This window comes from Megalops cyprinoides, chromosome 1 (genome assembly GCF_013368585.1).
Source record: "Megalops cyprinoides isolate fMegCyp1 chromosome 1, fMegCyp1.pri, whole genome shotgun sequence".
NCBI classification, from domain to species: domain Eukaryota; kingdom Metazoa; phylum Chordata; class Actinopteri; order Elopiformes; family Megalopidae; genus Megalops; species Megalops cyprinoides.
This window is the reverse complement of record NC_050583.1, coordinates 66,816,029-66,831,402: the sequence shown is the minus strand read 5'-3', so window position 1 is coordinate 66,831,402 and position 15,374 is coordinate 66,816,029.

Sequence of the window (15,374 nt, the reverse complement as noted above, 5' to 3'; positions counted from 1 at the left end):
ATATAACAAAGACAATGTAAATATAACATTTAAATAAATATACAATTTAATATATATATTTATTAGTATATACATTTTTTTTTTATTTGAAAATTGATGCATCTCCTGTCAATACATTTGTAGCCCACCTTCTCAAATCTACGTTAGCAATGCCCCCAAGCTGGTGACAGCAACACAGCGAGTAGCTGCAGCCAGCGACAGTGACTTGGCGACATACAGCGATAAAAGTCACTGCCGGTGTGAGCACAGGGTCAGAATGCACATGTCGAACCTTGAGCCGGATGGGCTACTAACAGCAGAATACCACATTGGGTTCCGCTTCTGTCAGCCAAGAACAGAAAGCTGAGGCTGCAGTGGGCACAGGCTCACCAAAACTAGACCGTTGAAGACTGGAAAAACGTAGCCTGGTCTGATGAATCTCGATTTCTGCTGAGGCACACAGATGGTAGGGTCAGAATTTGGCGCCAGCAGCATGAATCCATGAAACCAACCTGCCTTTTGTCAACAGTCCAGGCTGGTGGTGGTGGTGTAGTGGTGTGGGGATTGTTTTCTTGGCACACTCTGGGCCCGTTAATACCAATCAATCATCGCTTGAAGGCCACAGCCTATTTGAGTATTGCTGCTGACCATGTGCATCCCTTCATGGCCACCATTTACCCATCTTCTAATGGCTACTTCCAGCGTGATAATGCACCATGTCACAAAGCAAAAGTCGTTTCAAACTGGTTTCATGAACATGACAATGAGTTCAATGGTCTTCAGTGGCATTCACCGGATCTGAATCCAATAGAACACCTTTGGGATGTGGTTGAACGGGAGATTCGCGGCATGAATGTGCAGCTGACAAATCTGCAGAAATTGCGTGATGCCAACATGGACCAGAATCTCAGAGGAATGTTTCCAACATCTTGTGGAATCCATGCCACGAAGAAATGAGGCTGTTTTAAGAGCAAAGGGAGGCCCTACCCAGTATTAGTATAGTGTTCCTAATCAAGTGCTTTATATGTGTATGTAGGCTCATTAACTGCAGTTTCCATTCTTGTTTCATGTGGAGGATGTCATTTCCTTTTACTGTTCCTTTCCATATGTTTTTACCTTCGTGCTGGAGCTGAAAGTCACTGGTTACTATTATGATGACAGATAAATGTCTTCTCTGTTAATCAGTTAACACAATCCACATTTCTCAGTTTGAGCAAAAATGTGTAAACTGGTTGAAAATGAATCACTTTGAGTACACGGGAGGTGAATGTGTATGAATTCAACAAACCGAAGAACTGCAGTTTAAAAAAAGCTTTTTTTCGTGTGCCTCCACAATATAATTCAATAAAATGAATAAAGCAAGCTCAATAAAGCATCTCCAGTGGCTTTTCTCTGATAAGTGGACATTTTTATGAGGGTGAATATGGTAGATTTCTGTGACCTTGTCAAGGTGCCGTCTAAAGAAAGCATGGCAACCATTTGGTCCTGAACTCATCAATGAGAAACAAAAACACAAATATGTTGAAATAGTAGTAATACTGTGCTAAAAATAAACAATTTAAAAATAACCTGCAATTTCAGCTTAGCTGAAAGGCTGGCTGTTGAAAGTAAGTTGACCAGTTTGTTTTGATGTGTTCTCAGAGGACAGCATTTTCTCCGGTGTTTATCAGATACCTACACATCAGTGTTCAACAGCTGCTCAGCTAATGAAGACAAGAAATGGTTTATTTAAACAGCAGAGAGTGCCGCAGGGGGAAGGGGGCTGAATACAGCTGTTTACTTTGGTTTTCCTCAGAGCTGGCTCTACCGTCTCGTCACAGAGGGGCCAAAGACACTTCTTTCAAGCTGCTCATGTCTTTTAATAGCCTCATTAGCCCACAGCACAGAGTCTCCTACCTGCAAGTGACCTTCAGCTTGGCCTGGGAGGATGTGAACATAAATTAGATGAGACATTTCTGTTGTTATAGGGGTCAGTGACAGGAATAGCAGATACACTTGTGTGTATGGAAACAAAAAAGCATCATTGCATCAAAGCATCATCCTTTTAGCTAATTATTAAAAACATCAGTCCTTCATCTGCTGGATATGTGTTTGCTTGTCAGATTGATCTTTAAGGTCCTTCGTAATAAAAGTGTTTCAAGCCTCAAAAAAATGACATGTCAGACTGTATTTCATCATTTATGCATATCAATCTTAATCTCCTCTGAATGTGGATACTGCATCAGTTTCCAAGAAACTCAACATTGTCAATTCTGGGTTTCTCATAAAAAAAAAAAAAAGTAGACTGTGCCTCTGAAAAAAGGAATTCGTACAAGATGAGCTGTCATCTCAGAACCGAGGCATCAGTGAAGAAAAAAAAACTTTAGTCATGCATAAATCCTTATGACCTTCATCGCGCATTGAGTGAACTATCTTTTCGCAGTTTAGTATTCAGTCCTGGATTAAACCTGACCAAGGTATTTGAAATGAAACACCATCTAATATAACTTATTAACAGTAAAAAAAGATGACTGATTTCTTTTAAACCAATGATTGCTTGTCTGTTTTTTCCCCCACTGGTGATCATGACATACTGTATATGTCCTTTAGTCGCAGCAGTAGACTTGGGAGCTGGTGCTGTCGCACGATGTTGGAAGACTGGTATCGTCAGGGAGGGTCCGCTCCCTGGCATGAAAGCGGGATAAGTGGGAGGACACAATGTAGCCCGCGGCTGTGGGTGGCTGTTTTTCATTACAGCCTGTATTAGGCACTGGGCCGTGGCACTAAATGCATTATGCAATGCCGGCAGAAATTCTGCAGAAGGGCCTGTTCTATTCTGGCAATGTGGAGCAGAAGCGTAGTATCAGGTTCGCAGTGCTGCAAGGTCACTGCTCTGGATCGCGGCCAGGCAGCCTACCGGTATTTGTCCCCCTTCCATCCTTTGAATAGAAGCATTTAAAGAAAATCTATATCTGGGCCTTCACACTGAATGCAGTGCATAGCCTGCTGATTTTATCAAGAGATGAATATGTTTGTGATGGTTGGCTGGTGTTCTCAGTAATCCTGAGGTTAAGTATACCTTTGCACCATTTTAAAAGCAGCTCTTTTCATTTTTATTAACTTTTCATGCGCATGGCAATCGGTGGGAATGAGACGACGAACTTTCTGTTCAATCCTGCCTTTGAAAGGAAGATGCATTACCCCCTTCCTAGATGATTGGGACGACACCCAGAATGAACGTGGCTTTACAACTGCCCCTTATTTGAGTTTAATTCGCAGGCTTGACATGTTGCTCGAAGACCCCCTATGCAGAAGCATGCAATGTGGCACACAGCACCCCCCCCCCCCCCCCCCCCCCCCCACACACGATCACGCATCCCACGCTTGTTGCTAAGGAGCCAGATCTGACATTCTGGCTGCCTGTAAAAAGGTTGTATACAATGGAGCCTGAGGTGGTTGCTAGGAATAGGCACTCTCTGAGGTTGTTGCTAGGGTACTGAGTGTAGTCTGAGTGGGTAGTGAGTGGAGGTGACATGGCCTTCAGCATCACATGATCAAGACAGCCATCACCTACTGAGAGGCCCTGCATGTCAGAAAGTGCTTAGGTATGGCTCTGTCTGCAGTCCTAGCACACCGCCCATGGGCTATTTTTCCCTCTTCAATTTAACAGCAAGCACAGAAGTGCCTGTAGCTCTGAACACACTGGCACCTCTAGAAGCCACCTCTAATTATTCCCTCTTTCTCCCCATGGAAGAAAATTGAATAGGCTGTGCTGCAGTCAGTCTACTGTCTTGCACTCATTGGATTGTTTGTTTTTGCCCCACTATATAAATAATAAAGGTAGGCTTGCTGCTGGCTGGTGGTATGGAACTGCAAAAATGGCAGAGGGGGCTAGCCTGCAATGGCATACAGTCCTATGTAAGAAGAAGTGAACTGAGTGTGCTGCTTTCGGATCACTCCCCTCTTTCCACTGTGCTGCTTCCTGCTGCTGAATTTCTCCGCAAAGTTACAAGCCACCCCAAATCTTGCTAATGATCCTACGGGATAACAGACGCGCTGTTGTACGCTCAAAAGGAGTTGCACATGCACGTGCAAACCATGTACAAATTTATGGACGGGGTTTTTCAAGTTATGTTGTATAATCGTTCTGAGACTGGAATTCATCTGCATGCAGGAATAATATTGCATCAGTTTTATGGTTATTCCAGGTCAAACATCTATTTCATTAATGTAGATGAGCCATCAAATAGCCTATCTATTCTAACAATGTTTCATGAAATAAAATATTTGTTATAACACAACCTGTAGGCAGCACAGAGGAAGAACAGAAGACTTTGTCCTAATAGTTTTATTATATGGAAACAATTTGGAACATGAAAATACCATCAAGAACATCAAAGAACCATCAAGCGTTAGTCAGACTAATTACCTAAAACTGAGAAGTTTCTGTTGACTGTGAGACACAAACATATCACTGAAGTGAATGCAGAGATGATACATACTTTTAAACATCTTGCTGTTGTTTTATGCAAGGAGATTTATTGTTTTATGTTACCCCTCACAACTATGGGTGCTTTGTTTCAGAATGAACATGAGCTTTTAACTTCTTCATCTTATTTATGTTTGAATGGCGTTTGGCATGTGGAAATGTGGGCAAATGGGTGTGTCCTGGAGGATATTCCCATGCTGGCACAGAGCGGGACCTGCACAGACAGCCCACACTTGGCCTACGCTGAGCTCTGGTGAGTCAAGCCAGGCCCACACCCACAATCACTGTACAGTTGCCTCAGGCAGCCCACACCAGACCCCCATTTGATGTGAGAAGTCAATCTGAGTCCCATGTGGCCCACATTGCAACAGAAGTGCGTATGGCTGCATTGATATTTTAGCAAAACAAGCCCGCGCCATGGTTTCTCCACCACTTCAAGTCTACATTAGCTGACTGAGATATAGGTGATGGCAAGGATAGAATATTTGTTGCACCTGTCATTTAGTCCAGTAGGTCAAATATGAGCCAAAGTATTTCGTATTTCTTCAGCTGCTGAAAATCTAAGTCAAGTGTAACAAAAATATTAAATGTCACACCCAACTTGAGCTAGGGATGGGGCTAGGGCTAGGGTTAAGGTTAGGGTTAGGGCTAGGGCTAGGGCTAGATTAGGTTAGGGTTTGGGTTAGAGGTTAGTGGTTAAGGGCTAGGGCTAGGGGTAGATCTAGGGTTAGGGTTAGGGCTAGGGCAAGGGTGTTGCCTAGGGTTAGGGTTAGCACTAGGGTTAGGGTTAGGGGTGAAGGATGAGGGCTAGGGCTAAGGCTAGGGTTAAGGTTAACGTTATGGTTAGGGGTTAGGGGTTAAGGGTAGGACTAGGGTAAGTGTTAGGGTTAGGGCTAGGGCTATGGCTAGGGCTTGTGCTAGGGCTTTTCTAACAACACATGTATAAGTTCCTTACCTGAGCTTTAATGCTGAACTTTAATTTGACCCACACAAATCTCTCAGTTATGAAAGAATTCATCCTGCTCATAGTCCAGTAATAATGCTCATACAAAACGTAGCTATAATGAAGGCTATCCCTAAACATGACATTTGTGTTTTGACAGCAAAACGTGCTTATTTATGAGTTCAGCGAGCTGTACCCCGACTGGGCTACACTGGTCCAAGCGTGCCAGCGTGCCAGCAGAGAGGGGCTTCTCTTTGCAGAATCGAATTAAGACGGCGCTGCGAAGTCGTCTGGAGGAGGAGAGAGTGACGCGGCTTAAACACATTGCAAGCTGCAAAGACACATTAGACACGTTTGATTTCAAGTCAGCAGCAGAGGACTTTGCTGCAATGAAAAAAAGGAGAAAATAAAATGTTACCTGGTAGCCTATAGGCTACGTTTGATGCCATGTAGGCCTAGCCTTTTTTTAAACAGGCTACAGATGTTACAGGTTACGGATGTTTTGTAATAGCCTACATTTTAGCGGCTAATGTTGAGGTTTTGCTCAATCATCACTGTTCGTTTTGCTTAATCATTACTGTTCATTAAATAGTCAAACTGATTTCAGGTCGTTGTCATTCTTTCACCAACCTAGGTGTAAATTATATTTGCATTTGTAACATAGATTGTTATTGAAAAGTGACCGGTAAGTTTCAAATTTGTCTGGTAAAATAAATTCTTTCCGGACTGGCAAGAAAAAATCCTAGCGGAAACCCTGATTTGATGGTGACATTATTTAATTCTGAAGCTATTCTGGCATATTGTTTTAGATTTTGTTTAGGTAAATCTGTACATTCATTTTCAATAGAGTTGACACAGTTTCCATGCTGGCCCAGGGTAGGCCTAGCAAAAATGAGTCCTTTTAGGGGCCCTGTGGTAGTACCAAACAAAGGGCCCACTGTAGACCCACTGTGGGTTTATCATGGGTCAGTGTCATGTCAGCCTTCAATGGGAGTGTATGGGTGTTTGCTGGGTTAGTCACACTGATAACAACATTGACTTACTTTGCATTACTACCAGCTTGCTACAGTAATACGTAATAACTATTGAGCTATCCATAGCACCTTCTTCAGAAACAATGCAATACCTTTCTATAATAGCCCTTCGTTGAGCGTTTACAGTGCGTCTTTACACTTTAGAATCTTTCAGCTGTGGTTATGCATGTGCACACTGAAATGCATCTCCATCTTACATCTGAAGTGACGGAATCTTTTGACATTTCTGCTCGCGTTGTTCTCGAGCGTGATTCTACTGCACGTGGGCTTTTTCAGCTGAAGCTCTGACCACTGCTGCTCAGAATGTGGCCCTAATAACCCAGGCGGACATTCAACGGCTGTGATTACCTGGTTGCAAATTGTCAGTCACCAACGCAGTACAAGTAAAAATCATGCTCTATTAAGTTGCCAAAGAAAAGCCACCTACAGTATCAATGAATCAAGCAGCATTGTTTCCCTAAGCTTTCACAACCCCTGCATGAATGTAAAATGGGCGACAGAGACTGTCCCCTCATTGTCGTTAAGGTCATACTTAGCCGCTAATCATTTTGTGCCGTTTGCTTGTCTATTGGGTTTTAATGGCCCTGGCGTTCACAGAATTGAAATTAATGTCTGACAACCAAGCCTGTGCTCGCACAAAGGAACTGAAGCGTGAAGGTCATACTTCGGCACTGGTGCTGTTTGAAAAATTGCCGTCATTGTGATGCCCACATCTCAGAGCTCCGAAGACAGACTGCGGTCTCACTCAACTCATGGACACAGCTGTAGTGGTCCTTACGCATTCATTTGGATTGAGACGATTAATATTCCTCTCCATCTGGTTGGCGTTGAGGTCAGACGAATGATTCCGATAGATACTGATTTAATACTTGAATGTGGCAACCGCAGCCAACATTTAAGGGCACCAGAGGTTGATCTATGGGAGAATAAATTTGAATAAACCAAACATTAATAAATTTACCAAACATTTATAAATCTGCATTGTAGTGCCCACCCATTGACACCCCTAATAACAGACTTCACAGGAGTTGTTTGCAAATACTAACCTACCTTTTCCAGTAACACTGAAGTTCATTTAAAATTTGAATACACTTTCAGTGCAAGTTCATGTTTAAATTAAATGATAAAGTAAATTAAATTAGATTAGATATTATATCAAGATTAAGGTTCTTGATATTAATTCACATATTGTTCACATATTTCTACAATGTCCATCATACCTTGTCTTTGAGTTTCATCAGCATTTCAGCATACTCCATTGTCAAAATCTCATTCAATTCAGGATGAAAGCAGAATTTTAGTGATACTCTGATCAAGTAAATGTAGAAAACTGAGATCCTTATGCCACATTTAATTCAAGTTTCACATATTACGTAAATGTTTGAGCGAGTGCTTCCAGCTGTCAAACAGCATCACTGCCTCTTTAAACATATCTGCTATTGTTTTAATGTCTGGAGAGAGTTAATGCTCTGCCTTAAAAATACATAACCACATTGTGAGTCAGCTCAGATCAAACCCTGAGAGTGCCTGGCTGACTCTTTCCCGGTCAGAACGCTTACCGCCCCCACACACTCCAGTTCTAAGAGAGCAGCGAGGGGGACGCCCTCCCCCCGCAACCTCTGCCCATTATAGCTGTGTTCCGCTCTCAGATGCGCCCCCCCTCCCCCCACTCACCCACCTCCTGCTGCTCCAGGAGAGGAGAGAGACACTTAGCTTAATTATCCGCTCTATCTCCATCCGTGTGGCCCCATAGGTGCCTGCACCGACAAACACTCACATACATACATGAGCATGCCGCTGCTAACAGGGCCACAAAAAGGGAGGATCCCTGGTGCATGCCTCGGGCCATTGTGTGTCTGAGGAATCACAGCTGTGTGTATGTGTGTGTGTGTGTCTGTGTGTGTGCAGTCTTGTTACTGACCACCTCTGTAGTCAAAAATGAGGATTGGGGAGGGACCATAGGTGCAGCGGCAATGGTGAATTCATTATTCAAATGCATTCAGCGATGACATTAAAGACCTCTCCATCAAAAAAAAAAAAAACTAGAAGAAATATTTGCTGTTTTATCAAAGCTAACATTTGCATTAGTCATAGGTAGCTGGTAAACGGCGGGTCTGATTTGGAGAGGAGTATTTACAGCTTTATGAATCTTTAACGTCTCCCATTACTGGCACTTCCATTACACGTCCCAACGCAGTGATTACTTGAGGAGCAATTATGGCTTTGATTTCCGTGCCGTAACATTTGCCTGGAAACTACGAAAAGAAAAAAAAAATGTCTGCATTAAAACTGCATCGAGTACGCATCTGCATCCTGTTCCTCAAAGCAGCAGCGGCTTACACTCCCCCCCCCCCCAAAACATCGCCACGGGCCTCATTGCACTGAAAAGCCGCGGGTATTAAATGAATCACAATCCGAGGGGAACTGATTCGCTGTGTAGCTGAGTTCTGGAAGTCTTGTAGCATTTCAGAAGGTACGCCGTATTCAGGGAAGATGAAGAGGTGAACTTGCAATGCGGAGGACGGACTGTCGTTGAAGCAGGCTGTGTTTTTGTTTAAGGTATGGCCTCGTGTGGTGATTTATGGCACCTGCAGGGGTAAGAGAGCTCATGAGCTGCGGTGACAGGTAATCAGGTGTGCTGATGAATGGATGGGTTTGGAGAGGTGTGGGGAGCGGAGAGAGGCGGACAGCTCCCGGTGCTGGAATACAGGCCCATACTGCGAGGGGAAAGGGGAGAGGGAAGAGAGCTGAGAACAGTCCCCTGGAAAAGGGAAAAGTCTGGGCACAGGCGGACAGTTCCTGGTGCTGGTTGAGCTGGGACATGTGGACCTATGCTCACTGCAGTGCAAAAAGACCGGAGCTTGGTGAAGAGTAACCTCTCCATCTTTTTCTTATTCTGTCTTTTTCTCTCTCTCTCCCTGGGCTGCCTGTCCTCCTTTGCTTCCCTTTCAGATGTGCTCCCGTGAGTGCTTCTCTGTGCGCATGAGAGATTTGTTTTTTTTTTCGCGTACGCCCACTTCCACACTCCAAAGTTTCCGTGCTCCCCACACTCAGGGACACAAACGTGTGCTGACAGTTTTCGGGAGAAGGTGTGCTGAGACCTGTTTTGTGCTCTGTGCAGGTCTTATTAAGCTCCGATTTGTTTGTGCTTTCAACTGTCAACCGAAGGCGCTGGGTTCCCCGCTAAAATCTCTCTCCTCTACATAATCATTAACCTAAATGGGGACCATTAAGTTTGTTCCTCAAAGACTCATGATTTTAGGAGCCGTTGCTCATAATATACCTTGAGGTCTTCCCACAGTAGTAATAGACACAAGCATGCAATCAATAAATCAACCTAATTAAATAACAAATCCTCTCCTTCTAAGGGAGGACTACTGGCTCATTAGTCTGAATGTGTTTATAATGACCCCACATGCCCCCCCCCCCATACCCCCTCATATGTGCAGCTGTGTTAGACAAAGGAAGTCCTGCATATCCAGGCAGGGTAAGCACTGAAGATAGACACCTCGGCACTCTTTGGCCCTCATTTCATCCAGGAAGTTGTGCTATAACTGCTCACTGGGCTGTGACAGTCTTTGCCTCAGGGAAACACCTGCTCCCGTATTTTAGGTGGCCCTGAATTTGTGTCTCATAGAAACAAACAGGTGGCTCTCAGCACATGGCAGTGCTTTTGATAATTAGTACTGATAAAGACGAGCACCTTTAATTTCAATGCATTCACACTAACCACCCTGCTCTGTGGACTGAAGCTCCGGTTCACACGCTCCAAAAACAAAGCCAGTCAGTTTCCTCTATAATGTCAGCGGATCACTTAGGTGCTCTCGCTTGGCTCTTAAGCAGAGTTCCACCACCTTTCCCATGACTGTCTGGGGAGCATGTGGTGACACTGGGGGCCCTCTCTTCCCATTAAATCCACCCCCACCCCACCCCAGGCCTGCAAAACTCTCCTCTTGGCACTCTCTACAGCATTCTGCGCCAGCTGGATGGCCAAACAGGAAGCAATGGCCTTCGGATTGCTCTCGCAGAGGAAGTCCTGCCGATTCTCAGGAACTCTCAGCTGTAAATTTGGCACTAATGCTGGGTACGAGAGAACAGTGATTCTATTCAGGAGAGCATGGAGGGGGGGCTGAGTGATAGATGAGACCGCAGACTCTGGAGAACGTGTAGTGAAAGCACGCATCACCATTTTTACACTGCCGCATCATCAAAACAAGGGGGATTTCTTCTGAGCTGCCCTGGAGGTAACCCACCCTGTGGTTCACACCAAGACCCAATGACATTTACCTCGCTCTGGACCCCGCCTGTGGATTTCGCTACTTCACCCCCCACCACGAAAGCTGCGCCCTGGCAGTCTGACACAGAATTTTACCTCTGGAACTTTCGAAGTTCAGCTCAGGCTGCTGTCAGCCGAGCAAAAGTGCCTACAGAAAAATCCAGAATAAACAAGCAAGCAGGAGCGGAACCTGTGAGTCACACACAGGCTCTCGTTTGGAGCTATGTGGAGACCAGCATCAGGGAGGGAGCCATTAGTGAATCTGACAGGGAGGCAGATGCAAGCCACTGCACTGCTGAAAGCCCTTGTAAACATGGCATTGTTCGCATTTGAAAAGGGATATGGGTAGATATATAAACCCACATCTAAGAAGCATATTTAAAAACTGCAATATGTTCAAACTATATCAGTCATTGCTAATGGCAATGTGCCATTTGTGCACATATTGTAAGTTATTTGTAAAAATATTGTAAAAATTATTGTATATTGTAAAATAATGTACATGCATGCTTACATTCTTATTTGTAATCCTTGTAGTACTATAGATTGTAGACTATAGATTATAGAGCATATATCCTACAATGTGCGCATAAAAAGTACAATTAAGCGGCAATAATGGATATACATTTTCAAACACACATATATAATATGTTTACATATGCCACATACAGGAAAAATAATGAAAACACCAAACAAAATACAAATATTTATTAATTAATAATATGGATTTATTCATTAACCAATTAGGAGTTGGGCTGCCCTCTGCCTTTTGAATAGCTTCATTCCTTCTTGCAATATGCTAGTGTTGAACTGTTTGTAGTGGCATATTGGACCATTCTGCAAGCAGGAATGCCTCAAGTCATTTGAAAGATGAGGGAGATGGAAATCTACTCTGTGCTATATCATGTTCCAGAACTTCCCATGAAGGTTCAGTGATGTTTAGCGCTGCTGACTGTGGTCTTACTATTGTCATGGTAGATGTAAAGTCTACCAAAGTCATGGAACTTTACATCTACCATGACAATAGTAAGACCAAATGACTCGCACAAGATTATCATACTGTAACAGATCCACCACCACATTTAATAGTTGGGAACAGGCATATGCCATCTTGATTTTCAACACTGTTTGCCTTGACACATTAAATAATTTAGTTGTTTCTGTGACTGACACACCTGCAATTCAGGAAGCAATTATTTGGGCTCTTTCAATATGTTAGATTTCTTATGTTGCTCTAGAAACTCACAGATTGATTTTACAAATGCAGTTCTTTATTGTCTTTATTGAGTCACATAAAAGACGTGCAATACATAAACACACTACACACTTGTACAAATTAGTATGGATATTGACAAGAAGAATGTGCAGCATTAAACACAGTTATTGCATGAGGGACTTGGGTAACCTGCAACTGTGTGAAGGGAGAGTTACAATCTCCTTGTGCAAAGAGTAATTGCTACATTCTAGAATAGAGCGGGCTTCGTGCAAAAGCGAAGGTATCGGTGAGAGAGGTCTGTTTTGCACCAACGTTCTTGCCAGCCACCTTTACAATCCTGTTAATATGATTATTATTATGAATACTCAGATTACAAAATGAGGCAATCATGGAGAAGGTCAAAACAGATCAGAGTAAAGACCTATAAAACAGCGACATTGTTGTTCTGTTCACATTTAAAACATTTACCTTCCTTTAAAAATGCTAAAGTTGCCCTTTTTACAATTAATATCTGTATTTGAATCAAAATTGATGGAACCCAGGTATTTGTTGCTTTCAGAAAATTCAATTCCATGACCTTTGATGTTAGTTTGCAAGGGTCGCCATGGCTGACTTCTGAAATCAACTGTCACGTCTTTAGACTTTAGATTTAGACATGGCAACTGATTTTATAAGACAACCATATGTCTAGACCATGTCTAGACTTTTTAGATAGATAGATAGATTTTAAATTGTGATTTAGTTCATTCAAAATGTGTCCTTTTTCATTGGGTCTTTTGAATACTTAGACTACCCCCTGTGCTCATGTGTGTATATTTATTGTTGAGACACAATTTCTCCCTTGAATGACACCTATTTCTTTTTTCAGGAGCGTTTAGCATAAAACAACATGGAGTGGAGTGACACAGAGTGGACAGGGACCTGTTCTGAGCAGCAGTCTGAGACATAGGATACTCACGTGGAGTGATGGGGAAGGTTCAAGCGCTAGCAGGAGCGCTTGGGCCACGTGGACTGTGACTGCGACTGTGCTGGAGTTTGGACAGCACCGCGGAGAGGAATGCCAGGGACAGGCCGGCGGGTTCGGTGCTCCGAGTGACAGCGGCCATTACAATGTATGACAGGGGCGGAGAGCTGACGGTCGTCGTGGCATTGCGCTGACAGAAAACCCGGCGCTCGGTCCCTCTGTCAGCGCCGCGGCTGACTCCCTCAGGCTGATACGTGCTGTGCACTCGAGGCTGTAAACCACCACGTCCGACACGGCGGTGCACGCATCACGACGGACGGGGATGGGGGGGAGCCACCTCTATCCCCCAGTGACTCGTTACGCCTGATAAACTCAATTTTTCTTCCTCCAACATGCATATACTCTCTACATTATGTATGTGCGTACACAAATGGGTGTGATAGTCAAAGACTGAACAACAGGGGAAGGGAAGTAATTAAGAGATCATGTAGATTACTAATCTCTTCGCACAGGCAGGATCTATTGTGCCTGTAGCAGCAGGGGCCCAGCATGAGGAGGAATTAGTGTGCATTCGAGCTCTGGCGTATCCTGTCTTTGATGACATTTTCCAAAATCCTGGAGAAAGTTGTATGAAGGTGGAACAACTGTGTCGTATCTTGCAGAGCTGAGTCTTAATGCTAATCCACTTAAGGCACTTGCACATTGGTTTTAAGGTGACTTCTGCACCAGATTGGCTCCTTTTTTATCTCAATTAAAGATGAAATGACAAGCCATTAAATCAGATTTTTTTTCCCACTTTCATTTAGAAATGGTAACCCACAACAACAAGGTAAAAAGAAAAGGCAACACGCTTCTGAATATTAATTTACAAGAGAAAAACTAAAATACTGTTTGCATAAGTTTGCACACCCTTTATGAAGGAAGCTATAATTGTGCTCTGACCATTCACCACCCAAATCAAGCCCAAAGCTCATTGACCTTATCTGTGATGAAATGAAGTGATTCGGATTAGTTTGGGATAAAATCAGCTGCACCTGTCAGTTTTCTCAGCACGTTTCCTTGTTTCTTAGTGCATGCCAGTGTAAGGAAACAGCTATGGGAAACAAGCAGCTACCAGAAATCTCCAGAATAAAACTGTTGAAAGATACAGATCAGGAGAGGGTTGTAAAAACATATCAAAAGCCTTAAATATGTCATGGAACACAGTAAAAACCAAAATCAAGAAACGGAAGCGTAGCACAGTGGTTAAGAAGCAGGACTTGTAGCCGAAAGTTTGCCGCTTCGATTCCCCACTGGGGAGCTGCTGCTGTACCCTTAGGCAAGGTACTTCACCCGCAACTTCATCAGTAAATATCCAGCTGTATAAATGGATAATGTAAAAGGAGGAAACTCATCAGGGAGGCCACCGCGAGGCCGACAGCAGGACTTCAAGGCAAGGACTGGCCACCATTTGCACATAGCAACAGTTTCATGTGTTCTCCACATTTCTGAGCTGTGGGATAGGGTAACAAGACGGAGGCCACTTCTCACAAAGTGGAACATCCAGTCATGTCAGAATTATGCAACAATCTCCTCTTGCCATGCGGGAAAAGGTCTTGTGGTCTGATGAGACTAAGGTGAAACTTCTTGGCCTTAACTCCTAATGATATGTTTGTCACAAAGCCAACACAGCTCACCACCTTAAAAATATGGTCACTAACTGTCAAGCATGATGGTGGCTGAATCATGCTACAGGTCCGTTTGACAATGACACCAGGAGCAACGCTGCCTGAGCTAAGTTTTTAAAAATAGCCTAGCTGCCCTGTACTCTTTTAATTTTTTTTATGTTTGAAACAAAACCTTACACACACTATATAGTCTATTTTTAAAAACTGAGCTCAAGCAGTGTGGCTCTGGGTGACATACAAGTCGAAAACTTACCTCCATGAGGGCCCTCACAAACCAGAAAAGCGCACAAAATGAGAGAATTGGAAAAAAAAAATGAAACCCATGAACAGCTAGGATCTGGTGGGATGTGCTTGGGGGTGAGGCGGTGGGCATTTGGTTCTTGGAATTGATTGCAGAGAGAGTGTTTTGTTTTTCACAGAAAAGGGACAAGTTGTGTTGTACTACTTAAAACTCCATCACTTGGAGGCCAGAGTGAGCCAGCTGTAAGCCCTACAGGTCAGCACCATCTCTGGGAGAGGCTGAAAACAAACAATGTGTTTACCCTCTCTGTGTGTTTTTTATTCTCTGCGCGCAAGCATCCCTATTCCAGTATTTCAGTTCCCGTTATTGCAGGGTCCTCAGAATGAGAAAAACACATCTACATGAAATAAAGAATACATCTGAGATCCATACAGCACCTAATTTAGTTTCAAAACCTCTTCGCCTTTTTTTTTTATGCTGTGGTGGGGTGAAAGCAAAACGTGGACTGTTCATTTTACCCTGACCAGAACTGCAGAAAAAGATTTTGACATTATATCGAGCCACCCTTAAAAATGGATGTCATCTG